The sequence below is a fragment of the Cupressus sempervirens genome, chromosome 11 (assembly GCF_028749045.1).
Source record: "Cupressus sempervirens isolate cs-2001-9-10 chromosome 11, ASM2874904v1, whole genome shotgun sequence".
NCBI classification, from domain to species: Eukaryota; Viridiplantae; Streptophyta; class Pinopsida; order Cupressales; family Cupressaceae; genus Cupressus; species Cupressus sempervirens.
Genome location: NC_143128.1, coordinates 204,964,255 through 204,975,767, shown reverse-complemented (window position 1 = coordinate 204,975,767; position 11,513 = coordinate 204,964,255). Strand labels below are relative to the sequence as shown.

Genomic DNA, 11,513 nt, shown 5'->3' with positions numbered 1-11,513 from the left:
TTTTATCAACCAAACCAATCAATGTTAGACCTTATGTACTAGGTCACAAACCTCTGATCCAAATATCAAACTTTGAATCACTCAACAAAACCTCGGTAATGAAGTTTCCTTCACTTTCACTTTGCTTTGCTCAACTTTGCATTTTGCTCTTGTGCTGCTTAGAAAATTGCTTTTCCATGTCATACTTGATAAAGGAAAATGTCCTTGCTTTACACTGAGTCCATAAAACAAGTCCCCAGGTTAGTTAGACCTTCTAAATTAATCATTATAGGACCACATTAAGAACACGTTACACTTAGTGATAATGTTAATCTTCCACCTTGTAACTTGAATAACTTTTCATACATGCAATATTATGATGAGTGAACTTAGCCATGTCATCACCAACATGTCTTCTTAATATCCTCAACCTCAATTCTTAGAATAACAACTTTGCTAAGAGATATAACACATTTACCAAAACATGCCTCTGTAAACTCTATCTCAAAACAAACATCACCAAAACTTACATAACTTCTTCCAGACTTAACATTTCTTCTTTTGACATTTTTTTGCACATACTAGATACTTAGAATATGTCCCATAATGTTGGATAGTTAGAATATTCAACTAGCCATCCATACCAACTTGATCTTTCTGCTATTCTTCTATCAGATACCATAAAAAATTGCTACGTTGATATCAATGACAAACTCAGTCATGAATGCAAGATATCATCATAGTAACATATCTACAATACTCACCCATAGGAATATCATCAAAATTCATTCTTTCAACAATCTCTCAACAATCTCCCCCTTTGGCATTGATGGTAACATAGATGAAAAACATCTAGTTCCAAAAATACCAACAAAAGGTTGTTCACCTTTCTTCATCAATCATTCTCCTCATTGATATGCCTCAATGTGCTTTTTGTCAAACTGTCATTCCATGTTGTACTTCTTTGAAACATTTTGTTCTTCCTCATGATATTCTCATGATTTTTTTCATGCCGAACTTCTCCCAATTGACATCAATGTCATAGGTTTCAACAACCATCAAACTCTGTAACAATTGATTCTTACTAGCTCAAGTGTCCAAAGACACTATTCAAAACAACTTTCAACAAGAGTCCTAGACACTACTACATTTGATCTTATTTTTCGACCAAAATTTTTGACCATCAATTAAAAATGTTTAGGTTGGTCAGATTGGAGAAGGGAAAAATCCTCTTTTTAAAAATCTAATCCCATGTTGGTCAAAATTTTGACCAACATGAGCTTAACTTCAACATGAAAAAACATTTTTCATTTCATTGATGTTTGAGAGTGCACGAAGGAGATAGAGCTGTGTAAGGGTTTTATTCTGCATTGTGGCAAGAAAAGATATGAAGTGGTAGTCCATCTTTTTAGATCCCAAATCGCATCCAACAATTTAAGGAAGAGTTTCCCTTGCCTCTTATTCCTCCTTTCCTACTCGACAACCAATTCAATCCTCGACTGGTGCTCTCTATCGATGAGAAGATTGATCAGGGAAGGAGGGAGACAATGATATGATTGGCAGGTAATGAGATTTCTTGTCCCTAGCTTGACGTTGCTTGTGCATCTCCACTTGAATCTTGGAGGCGGCCATATTTTTGGAGCCCAAGCATATGGATTGCTCCACTCAAGATTGGTTCATTATTATTCTTGTTAAATTTTCTTTATGATTTTTTATAGTGCTTATTAATATCATTTTTCAAATATATTAAATTCCTTCATATTCGTACAATAGCCAGATCATGTATAGTATGTCAAATGACATTTTGAATATGCCCTTGCATTTTCTTTTAGTCCACATCTTTCATTTTATTTATCTACTATGTGCAAAGCCCTTCAGATTAAGGAAAATGTAGACTTTACAATATTTTTGTTTTTGAAGTAAACCCTCATTTTGGGTTTTATTCAAAATTCATGTATGAATCCAACCTCCAATATATATTGTGCTATGGAATGATATTTTTTAATGCAGTTAGCATATCACCTAACGGTTCTGTCTTGTAATCAAAAAAATGATAATCCAAATTGATTTGGTAGCTATAGAGCATAAATTGTGTTATCGAATGACATTTACAATCATAGCAAGAGAATTACCTAATGGTTCAATTTTGCACCCAGAAACATGGTACTCCAAACTATTTTGGTAGATCTCAGGCATAGATTTTATGTCATGGAATGACATTTCCACTTATAGCTAGATTATCTAAGTTCCATCTTGCAACCAGAACCATGACACTCCAAATTTTTTTGGGAGCTATCATTCGTATGTTTCGTGTTAGGGAATGAAATTTCTAATTACAACAATAGTATCACCTAAAGGCTAATAGCTCTACCTTACAACCAAAAACATGGTAGCCCAAACTGTTTTAGGAACTCACATGCATAAATTGTGCTATGGAACTCTTAGCTAGTATGAAGTGGACCACAATCTAGCTAATCAGGATTAGGCCATTAGTAGTTCACTTTTTAAAGAGCCATTGGCCTTACCAGCAAGCAACTTCATTGCACATTTGATTCTATAATTAGCTACTAGTTTAAGCCTTTATTTCATTGGATTTCATTTAACAATTTGGTTGTACTTACAATGTAAAATCCTCAAATTCACATAATCAAGAATGTCAAAAACATATTTCAATTTTATTTACAAATATGTTGTCCACTAAAAATGTAGCATTATTGAAATTTCCAAATGTAGTTGCCCATACAATCTAAAATGTCAACCATAGCAGCCTTTTACTTTCATTTATATTTGGAAAAGTGATAAATATGAGAACCCTTTTCTCCAAATTTAAATTAGCATATACATATTATAAATAAGGAATAATGTGATTATTTTCCTAGTTCAGTCCTTTTCTACAACTACTTTCCTCTACCCCAAATTACATTTCCCCCGCAGGTAGGACATTTTTTGTACTCGACCTAACAACTGTAGGAGCATTACAACTTCTCAAGAATTTGGATTATGGAAAAATTGTCATATAATAATCTTATTCTCTCAAATTCATTTTTGTTTAGAAGACACACTTTTGAATTCTTTAGAAATGGTTCAACATTTTGTAATCTACAAAACTTTGGTAGCTTTGATAGTGCATCTCCTTTTTTTGAAATAAATCCCTATAGCATAACTCTCATCATTACTTCAACAAGACGAACTCATTGCACAGCTACTAGTAACTAAGTGTTCTTACACACATCATGCATAGTCATTATTAATAGTGATCACAGGGTCTTACTTACAACAACAATTTCATCATTCATTTTTCTGTTTCATTATTCCTATAGAATTAGTATAAGCATTAGGCCTAGAGTCATTTCTTATCTACACACCACAACTTCCACAACCCTATCTTGTGGAGCTCCTATTGCAACCAATTCAACATTTTCCCTTTTATTTCTTTTATTTCATTGATAATCATTAACATTCAATGTGAGAGATTCAAGATGACTTTTGTGATCATCCATATCATACATCCTTTGGTTTTAATTTTATCTTTTCTTCTAGGTGTTTCCAAACAATTTATAGAATTATTACTTTGAATTTCCAACATTACATTGTTCTAACCCTGCAAACTGTCATCACTCATCCTAACATTTTCCATCAAAATATATTTAGGATATCATTGCTTCCTACTTCTTCATCCTTACGCTTGGACTCCCTACATGCAAGCCTAGGGCGAAGAATAGTAGGGGTAGAAAAGAACTGGGCCAACATAGTTGAATCTTCCCCCCACACCCTCGACTATTGAACTCAATTTGTAACTCACCGCTCCCTCTGTATTCACACATTGAAAACTACAGAATGAGAGTTCCATTAAAATCTGCAAGAGAATATCTAGAGAGAAACCTCTAATTTGCAAAACAAGCTATTTAAAGGTATTCTTATTTTGATTCTTTCTAATTTGTTTTTCCAAAATATTCTTACGAGGGTTGATTGATCCTCATAATTTAGATATTTAGAATAGTTATTTCTCAAACTCTAACATTAAGCTCCATTGCAATGCATTATAATTTTTTATCCCAATGTGATCTTAGATCGATCGATATGTATCCTCATTTTATTCTTTTCTTTTTGTACATAGATGCACGTATCTGAAAGATGTAATACAAGGTTAGGGAGTTGGATCATTTGAAGAATTCTTTCCCCCTTTAAATTGACAAATTACTCTTATGAATCATTTGAAGAGGACACTAAATTGCTTATGATCATCTAAGGTTTGAAATCGAGTCATCCGGATTATGTTTTTTGACATCCTAGACTACATATTGTTATTAAATTGTCATAATGTCATGCATCTAGGTCTGAATCTTAGTGATTTTGATGATTAATCTATCAAATTACAATTTACCATTAAACTAAACCATAGCTACAATCCATGGCGGTGGCTAAATTTAAAAGAAATCTCTTTACCCTTTGTAAAATTAAATCTCTATTACCTTAACTAGTCTTCACTCTTAGTCAACTGTGGGTTAAATTGTAGTTGGGTTTTCCTTTCTCATCTTTGTTTGTTTGCAAGTTTGTGTTTTCTTTAATTTTAGAACATTTCCATCTGAATGAAACTGATGGATTTAACTAGTAAGTCAAATATTTTAAAATTTAATTAGATCTACCTCTTAACAATTCCTTAAACTGGGCTTATGGTTAAAAAATTAAATATATCCAACAGGCTAACATATGCCTAAACTATTACTAAGGTGATACATCCAAAATTTAAAAATAATGCAATGGACTTCAAATGACTATCAAAACAACACAATGTTAGCCATAGAGGATTTACCAAGCTTATCTCAATCAACAACCCCAAGGATGTGGAGTAGAAGAATTTGTAGCTACCATCACTTGGGAGTTGTAGTGGATGATGTCAACATGTAATCTAGAGTCTACACTTTATACCCCCTCTATCCATGTCTTGGCTTACCCAAACCTCCACCTCAATCTATAGGGTAATTCAATAGCACTTATATTCTTCTTAAAATATACCATTACATAAATATTCAAGCACTACTACATTTGACCTTATTTTTCGACCAAAATTTTTGACCATCAATTAAAAAGGTTTACGTTGGTCGGATTGGAGAAAGAAAAAATCCTCTTTTTAAAAATCTAAGCCCATGTTGGTCAAAATTTTGACCAACACGAGCTTAACTTCAACATGAAAAAAGATTTTTCATTTCATTGATGTTTGAGCACACGAAGGAGCTGGAGCTGTGTAAGGGTTTTCTTTTGCATTGTTTTCTTTTGTGTAACACTTGAATCCTCAGTAAATGCTTGGGCCAATGATTTCTCTAAGAATAAAAATGCTCTGTGGATTGAAATTTCCTTTCCCTCTCTCCTCACACTGATTTTGGGAGGTTCCTTTACTTGGATTGCATGAGTGGTGTTCGATAGTGACAAGTTAAAGGAGTGGGGAAAAGCTAATTTCTATAATGAAGTTTTGGATGTCTTTTACAATACTTGAGGGTTTTAATCTTCTATTGTGTATTCATTTTTTGTGTAAGTTATTTATGATCCATTATAATACATTTTTCTACCTGAATTTTAGGATTGGGAATTCTAGATTCATTAACTAAAATCATCTTCTAGTATTGTAAGTGGTTCTTATCTACACCATTGCTCACATGTTTTGATAAGTGAGGAATTTGCACACCTCTGAACTATCTCTGAGGTCTTAGGATTCATAAATAGCCCATATGTGTAAGAATTTGACTATAATAAATCTACTTTACTATTTTGAGGCTGAGTATCATCTTTTGGCAATAACCTATCTCTACCTACAACAAAACTAGCTTTATAGGGATTCATATCAGGCCCACCTTTAATCCTTTTTTCAAGGTTAAATTTTTACAACCCCTCACACCTTGTCCAAGAACTAGTTGCATTATTACTTGCAGATAGAAGCATTTGCAGTAAAGTAGAGGAGCCTTTGGGCCCAACTCCTTCCTTTTTTCTTTTGTTGTTCCTAAGTGTTTAAACTAGTGAATGCCTAGACACTTCCAAGATACTTTAGGAACTCTAGAGAATTCTAAGAGATGTCAAGAATCCTTCTATTTTGGGGATGGTTTTACATTCCTAGCTCTATTTACATATGGCTTGAATCACCCTAACAAAAACCAAACCCTCTTTAAGAATGATTAGATGCCATAATAAATTCACCATCACTATTTGGGGATAGGTAGAAGTTCCTAAAATATAATGAGGGATGCTATACCATGAGATATCCAAAGAAATATTTAATAAAATAGGGTCAACTCGGGTGCCTAAGAATCTTAGAATGGGAATGAAAAATGGGGGTGTGCCACAACAATACCAAGATGATATATAGCTTGGATTTTTTTCTTAGATTTCAGAGACAATTGTGGGGCATTTTATACCCAATTCATTTGGAAAGTTAAATGATGCACTAAGTGATTACATAGGTTTAGCCCATCTTTAATCATTTCCATAACAATGCCTTACCTCGACTTGCCAAGTGTTTGGCCACTCTAGATGTACCAAAAAAGGCTTAACTATTTGGGAGTTGAGGCCTCCATTATTATCTTAAACCATATGTTATAAAGAAAACTGACTATAACTTTGTATGGTGCATTAATTGACAAATATCCTATGCTACTAAAACTCAAATTTGTTTGGAATTCTTAGAGGCCTTTAATGTGCCTTCTCTTTTTGTTGGGCTCTATTAGGGATAACATAAAAAAATTAGCCAAAATTCTGCACTAATTGACATAGTCTTTCATCATCTAATCTATAATTTGTTCACCCTCGAGTGAAAGTCCAAAAATAAATCTTGATTTTTGTGTAACCTTATGATTCTGGACTATGGGGATATTGCCATCCACACTTCTATACTCCAATGCCAAGGAAAAGATAGAGAACCTTAACATTCACATTCGAGGTTTGCATTATTTTCCACATTTGTGCACTCTTCTATGCATAAAAAACAATCAAAATCTAAATATTTTGTGATGTAGACTAAGGGAAATACAATGAGTAGCTAGGAAATATTGTAGGTTAGTTGTACATGTCAAAAGTGCTCTCCACATTAGAGTTCCAAACTTTCAAAATATTTCCAAAAAAAAACCAAATATCTAACTTGTGGCCGCAAACTAGAATTTCATACCATTGAGTAATTTTTTGCATCTAATGCAATTTTACATGCACAAGAAAAAATTAGAATAGAGTCTTCCATCACTTTATGGGCTATTTCACCAGCACCAATTGTTATTTTTAGCAGACCTGAAAGAATTTATAAAATTCTTTCATCTCCCAAATTAGAAAATCTTGTGGAATAGCAATAGAGCTACTATGTAAAACATTTCTAACTATAATTTACCTACAACATGTGTAGCAAGAGCCACCTCAGAAGAAGACCCCTTTTTTATCGATTTCATAAACATATTGAGCAAAGTTTCATTTCTGCAAGAAAGTTGATGGTTTAGGCAAGTATCCAATCTACATAACAATTGTCCATAATTTTAAATGTGTAGTATTTTTAAGTCCATTGTAAATGCTTACAACGTTTTTGAAAATCACTTATTTGTAATGTTGTAGTACTATAATTTTGAGTATTTGCTCAATTTAACATTTTTGGTCTATTTTGTCCAATTCTGATTGTTTTAGACCCTTGTATGTCATGGAAAATAATAATTTTGGAAATGTTCATAAGTATATCAATGGGAATAAAACATAGAAGTAGGAATATTATCCAAATAAAGACAAACATAATAATTAAACATATGCCATATTTGACAAAGATGATATTCTTACTTGCTTTCTACAAATTCATATTGAAAATCATTCATGAAAGCATTGATAAAACCTTTTAGACCATTTTATCTAGTTGATATTAAAAGGAGATAAAGCTGTTTGTATTAGATATCCATATCACAAAACTACCATATTTTTCTTAGTGTATATAGTCCCTTTTGGATAGTTCTGCCTCATTTTGAGGCAACTATACTCAAATGTTAATTTGTCTCTTGGATCGATTTTGTGATAGTTTTTAGCATCAATGTTTTGGATCATCCTACGTGATCTATCAACGTTACTCTCCCGTATCTTGATGATTGATTATGTAGTATGATCCGAAACGTTGATGCTAAAAATTGTCACACAATTTATCCCAGAAACAAATCAACATTTAACATGGATTGTGAAGATCTGGTAGACTTGCCTGTATTTAAGTCATGTCAATTATTCATGATATATTCTTGGACATTTATTATCGTGGAATATGCTTCTACATAAACAAGATAGGAAAATATGGCTTCATGCCAAGCAGATCTTCATGCTAAATCTTATAGTTTAAATCTCATTGTGATGATAAAATAGAAAACATCAGTGTACTTCAAACATGAACTTTACATTGGTTAGCATGGAGAATAAATATAAAGCAAGCACAAATTAGTAATATATGCATACTTTTGATTTGTATATTTAGCAAATAAGAAAAGAACATAGATTAAATATGAGGGGTTCCAAGCAGGCTGGTTAATACTACTCTCTTTCTAATTTATTCCTCTGATACAAAACTTTAGGAATACTCAAAAAATTGTTCCTTTCTGGTATCCAATTAAACATCTTCACATTAGTTTAGAAACCCTAGGTCTGAAACTGAATACATGCATGCTGAAGAAGTTATAAAAAAAATTAGATAGAACTCAACATATCTTAGGAAATTAAAATATACATTAATTTGGTATATTTGAAATAGGATTGAAGCATTTCAAAAACCTTTGTAATTGCTCCTCTAAAACCTCACACTTGGTAATGACATCTTTGCATTGCATGTGCTCCTCCTAAAGCTCTAGCTCCAAAGCATCCACTTTTTTAGACAACCCTTTCATCTCAGTTTCTATTGCCTTGAATTGAGATTTAATATCTAATTTATGTGAAATCATGGCTGCTAGTTCATTCTCTAATAACTACTTTGATTCCTTAGTAGATTCAAGCTACATTTGCAAGTTTGCCAGCATTTGTTCTGATTTAGTAAGTTTATTTTCTGTGTGTTCAATTTTCTCTTTAGTTGCAGCTAGGACTACCTTTTAGATTAGCATTGTCACTCTTCAAATGTGTAAGTTGTTCCTCCAACTCTGTAACTTGATGCTCGGTGTGATCAAGCTTCTCTTTTGTTACAGTGAAGACTCCTTCCAGATTAGCATCCTCACTCTTGAGATGTATGAGCTCCTCTTTTAACTCAATAATTTGATATTGTGTATGTCCAAGATCCTCTTTGATTGCAACCAAGACTATTTATAGATTTGCATTCTCGCTCTTGAAGCACATAAGCTCCTCTTCTAACTATCCAATTCTGCTTACTCTAGCCTTCAACTCAGATTCCAAAGATGTTTTTTTCTACTTGAATGCTGTTAAGATTCCTAATTATGTATAAATTGCCACCAGCTAATTGAAAGCGTAGGCTATTAGCCTTTTCTTCTCCTAAAAGATCTTGAGCACTTTCTTGTCTTGTGAAACTATCTGTACTAATCAAATTAAAAAGAAAACTAGATTGCATCAAGTTAGGCAATTGGTTGCCAAAATCTATGGCTTCATTTTGGAAGATTTCACTGAAACCAAGAGCAAACATTTTCCCAAATTGAGATAGCAAAGATATCAGTTCAACAATTAACTCTATAATGTTTTCTTTGCACTACAAAAAGTAATCTACTAACTGAGAAAACTCCTAAATTCTAAAAACTAGTTTATTAGTACCTAATGATTTAAATTTTTGAGTCTTTTTAGGGTGTTGGGCTATAGATTGTAAGAAATTAATGACGCTGAAAATAGAAGTTGCAAACTCTACATCAATAGAACTAATTCTAATCCCAGTATCAGAATGAGAAGTGAAGTTAGCTTTCACAGAAGACCAGATATGTGTCTAAGAATCTCTAGTACTTTCAGCATCTATTGCCATGGCATATTTGACCTCATCTAGTATTTTGTGTAGGTCTACACCCTCAACATCAACAACAAGGCTCATATCATGCTTTTCTTTGAGACTAATTAGCGTAGATTCATTCCAAGTGTTTCTAGCTTGTAGAACAATTATATTTTCTTGTAAATGGTTAATTTTTTTTAACAACTCAGAGCATTCTTGATTGATAGTTTGAAGCTTTGATTCTTTTTGTGCAAGAGCTTCTTTTAAGAAAGCTCTATCTTCTTGATTAGATGAAATATCAAAACTTCCTAAAATATTCTCGTTAGTTATTTCATCTAAATTTCCTACTTCTGCCTAATCCAATCTAGTTGAATCCATGGAAGCCAATCTCTCCATGTCAAGGAAATCATCCATCAAATCTACCATGGACACATGACCGAGCTTCTTAGCTTTGCTAATGACCTTTTCTATTTTGATATGATCCAGCTCTACAATCAGTGTTGAAGCCCATGACTCTGCATTAGGGTCACCATCATTCCTATCCTCAGAAATGGAAGACAAGCTTAGTGGATTTCTTGTGCTTTCATTTCTTGATCCTTCCAAATGCAACTCAAGTGCAAGTTTTCCTTGCCTTCACCTCAAAGATTCTAATTGTTGTTTAATAGTGGAGAGTTTGGCAGCTATTCTAGCACACATGACTCTAGAAGCCTTATGTTCACCATTTTTCTTTGAGAGAGCATCTTTTAGCATCTTGTTCTCTTCTTCTATTGCTGACACTTTTCCTGTATGGTATTTAGTTTCTTTCTAAGAATGTTCTTTGTGTCTATCATTTAATGTCTCTACTGAAGAACGTGGTGAACTAGCACCCTTACCAAGTGACTTCCTCAATTTGATATCCCCAAACTCCCTTCCAGTAGTATCTACTTCAAGTTTCATTTGAGCCAATGTAGTAGGCCCTGGTAATCATTTTTTTAAGTAGACCTCTTAGCCTCTGACACTTGGCCTCTAACTTGGTAACTTTCTTAAATGTTTCTATTTGCTGCTTGCTAGCAGCCTGGGTAGATTTCTTACTAATATCCATTTCATCAATTATTATACCCAGTTATTTGTTAAGCACATGAAGTTTATATTTGAGGCTAACATTCTCACTTTCTAACATCTCAAGTTTAGTTTGAAGAACTTTAGCCTCAGACTCAACTTAGTTTTTGGCTTCTTACAAATTAGATAATGCTTTTGAATTTTCTTGAAGAGATGTGGATGCTGCATTACTTCTTGCTTCTACCTCATTTAGAAGCTGCTCCAATTCTACTATTCTAGAATCAAGCTCACATTTTGATTTGTCCCATTCTCTAGTCTTTTTCACCATAGCCTCATGAAGCTTTTGTTCTTGTTCCTCTCTTAAACTCCTAAGCTCCCGTGAAATTGCCTAATTGAGTGTCTATATTTTTTTAAACTAAATCATATTTGAGGGTTCATGATGAAGAAACTCTGAAATTAGTGCTCAATATTTTGATTCTATCACAACTTTTTGTTTAGCATGTTTAACAAGAGAAAATACAAACATTATTTCATTAGGAGAGAAAGTATTTGATTTTGTAAAAGTTTTTTTACACTATATTTATTA

The 11,513-nt window shown here is 33.0% G+C and overlaps 1 pseudogene; it reads right to left on the bottom strand.

The window, feature by feature from the left end:
• Nucleotides 1–8,473: 8,473 nt before the first annotated feature.
• Nucleotides 8,474–11,513, bottom strand: part of LOC149528886 (uncharacterized) — a 72,945-nt pseudogene continuing 69,905 nt past the window's right edge.